The 6,163-nt window shown below is 39.0% G+C and overlaps 1 long non-coding RNA gene across 1 annotated transcript; it reads left to right on the forward strand.

Moving 5' to 3' along the window:
* The first annotated feature begins 588 nt into the window (after window positions 1–588).
* Window positions 589–5,391, forward strand: LOC122984712. Its single transcript, XR_006403955.1, has 3 exons — window positions 589–746; window positions 1,262–1,419; window positions 5,367–5,391. It is a non-coding gene; the product is annotated as an uncharacterized LOC122984712 (long non-coding RNA).
* The last annotated feature ends 772 nt before the right edge of the window (window positions 5,392–6,163 follow it).

Consider the following 6,163-nt stretch of genomic DNA (forward strand, 5'->3'; position numbering starts at 1 on the left):
TTTTTGTTTTACCTCCTTCATTCATTTACTCATTTACTTTCATGTTGAAACCATGAAATAAACCATGTGTGATCATGACAAATACTGCACATATTCAAATCTGATGGTACTGCCAAAGACAATTTAGTCGATATGCTAAATTAAAGCTATTTGGACACACACCTTTGTTTGGGCATGATCTGCTCTGTCATACATGTAAAACTCATAGTTGATCCAGGTAAACAGTATAACAGAATGTATGTGCGTGATGGTGTTTTCAATCCACCAACATAGCATTACTGTCCAATTTGCTGCATGATGAGAAAACCATCAATATGTTCCAGGTTGTTCCCCAGCTTTGGACTGCAGTGAAAATGCACAGAAATGCAAACACAAAAGACTCCACAGACCAACTTCAACTTGTCATTACGTAGGTTACATTGCATATTTCATCCACTGGACAGCTGTGTCTAACTTTAGCCTTCTTTATCTGATATCATGCTACTATTAACAAGACTTAACATAACAACATACAAGTGTATTGTATTATGGGTGGTTTCTGCCTTCCTATCTGTTGTGTCCCTTCAAGAGTTGATAAACCCAAACATGTCCAGTAAGCCCAGCTTAACCTTCAGGAGTTTTCTGCCAGCTTATGTAACTGTATGTGAATTGCTGCTACAGAGGAAACATTCCTAAACCACAGAATTGGACCTGAGTCATCTGTCAAGTGGCCAAGAAATATGGTGTCACAGAGTGTCCTGTTGATGGTGAGTCTTAAAAATGCTAACAGTTAAAGAAAATCTTTCCATGGCCCCAAAATGACCCACGTCCAAGAGCTTGATAGGAGAGTGTGTTAGTATATGATGGAAAAACAGACAGGAATACCTATTGTCGATAGGAATAAATTCATTCCATTATTTCTCTTCTTCTGATACCAATTCCAGACTTATACTGGCCGATTGCAAGTACCAATGCAAGACAGCAATCATTTCCATTTTTAATTTCCAATCTATACACCTCACTGTGTTAACTTGATTAGGTTAATAGTTCTATGTGTAAAATAACATACAGGCGTAACTACACATCACTTCTTATCTATAAGTGGACATTCAAACACCATTCTTTTTAGGCCTGTGCAAGTTTTGTTGTCTATTATTTGGGCTGCTGATATAATGTTCTCTGCTCAAGTGCTGTACATCACACTGTAAATTTGTTGAATAACTGACTAACCTAAGAAAAGCTCATAAATCATAACCCTAACCATGTTTCATCTTGAAAACAGGGTATTTATCAGCGCAAAGTTGCAAGACTAATCTCAATCTCAATTACAAAGAGGAAAGGATAAAGAAGGTAAAAGACTGAAAAGAACTCCAGGATGACAAACTTCAGCCATCTACCGAACATCAATCATCCATATATTTCCAGCAGAGTTGGGACTGAGTAAGTGCCCTGTAATCAGTTTTATATGTATTTAGAAACCTTATGAAAATGTCATTAAATTTGCTTATTATGGCCAAGATGATTGGTACCTGAAAGCATATGCTTCTATGTGCATCTAAAACTGGTTTGGTTGTGTGTGTGTGTGTGTGTGTGTGTGTGTGTGTGTGTGTGTGTGTGTATTTGTAGATGTGTGGAGAATATCTGAGTGCAGGCAGTGTAGCTGAAGGTCACTCTGAATGGAGGCAGATAAATGAACTGGGGACACCAACAAGCTTATTACTGTAGAGCGCGTGCACACACAGCGCGAATGCCGACATGCACGTTAGCACACAATGCAGAGACTGATGACTGTTTCTGTAGTGACATGAATTGCTCCTCCCCAGATTCCCTCTCCCTGCTTCTCTCTAAATCTCACTGTGATAGCTGCAGTTGCAGAGACTTACAGCCACTGATATAGAAGGGCTGGAAACAATAGTGGAAACACATACAATAAAGTGCAATCCAGTTAAAAGGAAAGCCAAAAGCACTACTTTGTGAAGCTTACTATCTTTCTACCTTCATGTTTTTAGCTCACTACCTTGATAACAATGATTTAGCCAAAATGTTTTAAAAGTCCAGGCACTCTATGTGTGTGGATACACACAAATTTATTCCAAGCACACAATATTTGTATGTCTACTGTGGAGAGAAATTGCTGGATAATGGTGCCTATAGACTATCTTTTGTTCTCAATTGACAGCAAAGTTATTTTCATTATTATATAAGCTTGTGTAAGAATTGCGTAACAACATAAACCCTCTAGACTGCCTATAAACATCATTTGGTTTGGGTCAATAATGTAACCTGCTGCCAGGAGACTGCAGAGCTTTTCAACTTTATCTGGTCAATTTTCCCCCCCTCTGAACCTACTTTATGTTGGCAGACTGTCACTGCAGGCTTGCATTCTAATGGATATAACCAGATAAAAATGTCCCTGTTTGACAGAAGATGGTCAGCGCATACAAAAGCACTCTATCTGAACTATGAACCAACGTGACTGCACATAATGACGCATGGATCCTAAACAGAATAATATGCAAGCTTTAAAGTGCATTTCTATGTAACTTTATGACATCCTCTCTCAAGATTTGAGTGAGTACTTCACTACAAGCACTTGAAATCGACCTGTGTAACCCTGTAGACCTTGTTCGTTCACACATATATATCAGGTCTTTGCTCTCACTTTGACAGTTTCAAAGCAGGTGCAAGGAAGATGTCTCCAATCCTTTGTGAATTCTGTAGCAGACACACAGGCGAGTGACAAGACAAAAAGTGACTGTCTGGATTTAGAGTATGAACTGTCTGGCCCAGCTGAAGTTTCTCCCATCGGTGTTCACTCTTGTAATTGACAGAATGTTGGCTGAGCTAGACAGAAGATACGGCTCATATCAAAATGTTCAGGAGCGGTTTAGGTTTTTTAAACTTGCAGAGCAAACACTTCAGGGACACGTAGAAGAAGCATTTCAGTTCAGGGGGGTTCATTCTCAAGCAAGAACAAACAAATCTGCCCATCAGCTGCTCAAACTAGTAAGAAGACAGAATCTCTAATCTCTAATATTAAAATTGTTCTATGCTGAATTTGTGTACTTTTGTTGTGGTGGGGCCTCATTCACCAGGATCACAATGTGCAGAGGTAAATAGGGTGGATGTGGGACCATGGGCTTAGCCAAGCTGAGGGGCCTATGACAAGGTTAAGGGCCGGAGTATGCTTGGTGGGGTGAAAAGCTGATCATCACAGAGGGATGAAATGTGATAATTGTTTAAATATGGAAATAACGATGCACATTTTCACACAGTCTCACCTGGAAGGCAATCATAGTGTTGAACTCAGTTGTACACATGAAAAGTGACTGAACTGGCAGTGTGAAGAATGAAAAAAGAAAGCTAGAGAATAGTTCTAATTTCCACACACCTGACCAATTGCTGCATGAATAGGGTCTCAATATCAGATTGTTGGTTTTGGAAAGTTGCAGAAATTCCAACATTGAAATGGTGTGGAGGTAGGGGTTTCAGACGCTGTTTGACCATCCGACAAGCACTTCTGTTGGAGTATGTTGGCGCTTGAAGACCCCCTCAGACTCAGGTTCCTCAAAATAGTTTGATTTTAACCCTTGACCTAACCTATGATAGGTAGACATAAAAGTAACTTAAACTGTAAAAGATGGTCATAATTATGCTTTTATGTCAACTGATCTTTTATCAAGTGTTCAGAAGAAATAATAACAGTGAATTATGAGTAAGATGTGTCACTTGAATATCCATCACTGTTCACTTAATCCAGCAGACCATGAAGGGAGTATCTAAGAGTATTAGGTTGCCATTCAGCATGGCAGCAGAGATTCCCTCAAGGACAAGTGCTGAGCTGACATCATTGAAGGCTTCTTAGAGCATTACTGGAATTGTTGGAGCATGTTTTCGCTTCTTTTCATTTCAAACAAATTTTCCTCTTGAGACAATTTAGACTATCTCCTAGATCTTGGTGCCAAGACCATCCAATAGGGGCCAATACTACAGCAACACACACAGGAGCCCTCATTGGCTTCCCACCCATGCAAGCCACTTGTGTTCAATGGAGCAGCCAACCAAGCCCAAGGCACTACTGCTGGGAATAGGAGTGGTGGTGGCAGTTTAAAGAAAGTATAATACAATTAACTTCAGTTTATATAAATAAATATTATTTCAACCTCTACTAAAGACACACCTGCATGTATTCTGTCTATTTATTGAGACATGATTTTGGCTTTTCCCTAACCCTCTCCCAATACTCTTTGAACTGCCATGCTGCTCTGCTTGTCATGTCTGTAAAGTAATCTTGCCGAGTTAAAAGTGCAAGAAAGAGACAGCCACGGAGTGTTTGTATGGTAGAGAGAGAGAAAAATAGAACAAATATCAAACTCTTACTTGATAATTCCAAATCTAGTTCACAGAATATTAAAAAGGCCTCAGTTTTTGGGAACATGAAGATCTGGGGCCACATGCATAAAACTCTGTGTAGATTCATGACTAAATCTGTGTGAGTGCACAAAGCCAGAAATATGCATACGCATTTTTACTTCATATTTATAAAGCCATGTGTACACAGGGCTCTGTTTTATAAATCTCAGTCATTGAAGAACTGGGCGCATGAACCTCATTTCTACTCCCACAATTAGCCATAAATGGATGAAGACGCACCCTGAGCCAGCCATTTTCTTATCAATTCGCCACCTGCTCCACCAGTCTTAACACCTTTCAATAAAACAAACAGCAAATAAAAAGTGCCATTTCACAGATTGCGTTGCACCCACAAAATTCTCCAACAGCAGAACAGCCATCATTACTCGTGATCATTACGCAGGGCTGTGTGGCTCTTTATACCATCCTTATCATTAATTCATCACACAGACTTGTAAACCATCGTTGGGCGAGATATCTCAGGAATGTAATCAATGATTAGTTTGTAGCACTCATATCTAAACTAAACTTTATAAGGTGTGTCACAACTAAGGATAAGAAGAATATTAACAGTAAAATAAAATGTTGACTCCTATGTAAATGAAAAGAATGATAAAATTAATCACACAAAAATAATTAATCAATGTTACATTAACAAATGCACCTTTGATTGGCATTTTACAGGTCTCTAAAAAAATCCCACAATAAGTGTAGCTGGTTATCAACCAAAACAATGTTTTACTAAAAGATTCTCTTCTCTCACCTTATATTCCATCTCCACCTCATCACACCTGTGATGATCCCTGCTGTTTCTTGTGCTCATGTGATTCACCTGTTTGTTTGATTTGGTCCACAAGTGGGTCATCAGTGCCAAGTGCCAGTGCCATCAGTGGCAACACCTGGGCCTGGTGTCCCCAGGTTATAAATTCCTGGCTAACTAACTAACAGCTCTCTTTCTCCCCTTCTCCCTGCAGGCACCTGTTTTTGGTTATGTTGAAGCCTTAGTTTGTTCTTTTACTTTCTTTTATTTTGCTTTATTAAATAAATTACTGTTAAAGCTTTCACCATGGTGTGTCTCCATATTTGTCATGGGCCAAGAGCCAGATTGTGACACATCAACCTCAGATTGCTTTAGAAAAACCTGTGTACATGGTCTAAAGAATGCATGAGGTGTGCACATTCTCACCGCACATTCTGTTTTTATAAATACCAATTTACAGTATGTGTGGGAGATGGCGTACGCATGGTTTTTGTTTGTATGCATTGTTTATGCATGTGGCCCCTGGATTCTGTTGTCTTTTCGTTCAGCGTCATTGTGTCATAGCTTTCCCTTCATGGCCAGGTCCCAACAACCAGATTATGGAAAAGATTAAGCAGCATTTTTTGACAGTTCTAATGAAATCTGATAAGTGGATATGTTATGCTTATTTTCTGTTCTCTCTTTAAATGGGAACAGAAATTATTTTTGTGATGAAGGTAAAACACATTGCTCTAGAAAATAAATCTATGCTGTGTGTATACATGTATACACAGTACCAGTCAAAAGTTTGGACATAATTTCTCATTCAGGTGAATGGGCAGATGTGTCCAAACCTTTGACTGGTATTGTATATTAATGGAAGGCTATATTAAATGTATGGCAGTATGGTAGGAGTTGATTGAAGTTAGTTTTCTGAAGCTCTAAACTGAAGATGAATGTTTTGTTTTTGTGTATTTGTGTGTCTGTCGATGCAAGGTAGCCAGAGGAGAATTCTCTCACACTCTTTTTTTC

This window comes from Thunnus albacares, chromosome 6, assembly GCF_914725855.1.
Source record: "Thunnus albacares chromosome 6, fThuAlb1.1, whole genome shotgun sequence".
NCBI classification, from domain to species: domain Eukaryota; kingdom Metazoa; phylum Chordata; class Actinopteri; order Scombriformes; family Scombridae; genus Thunnus; species Thunnus albacares.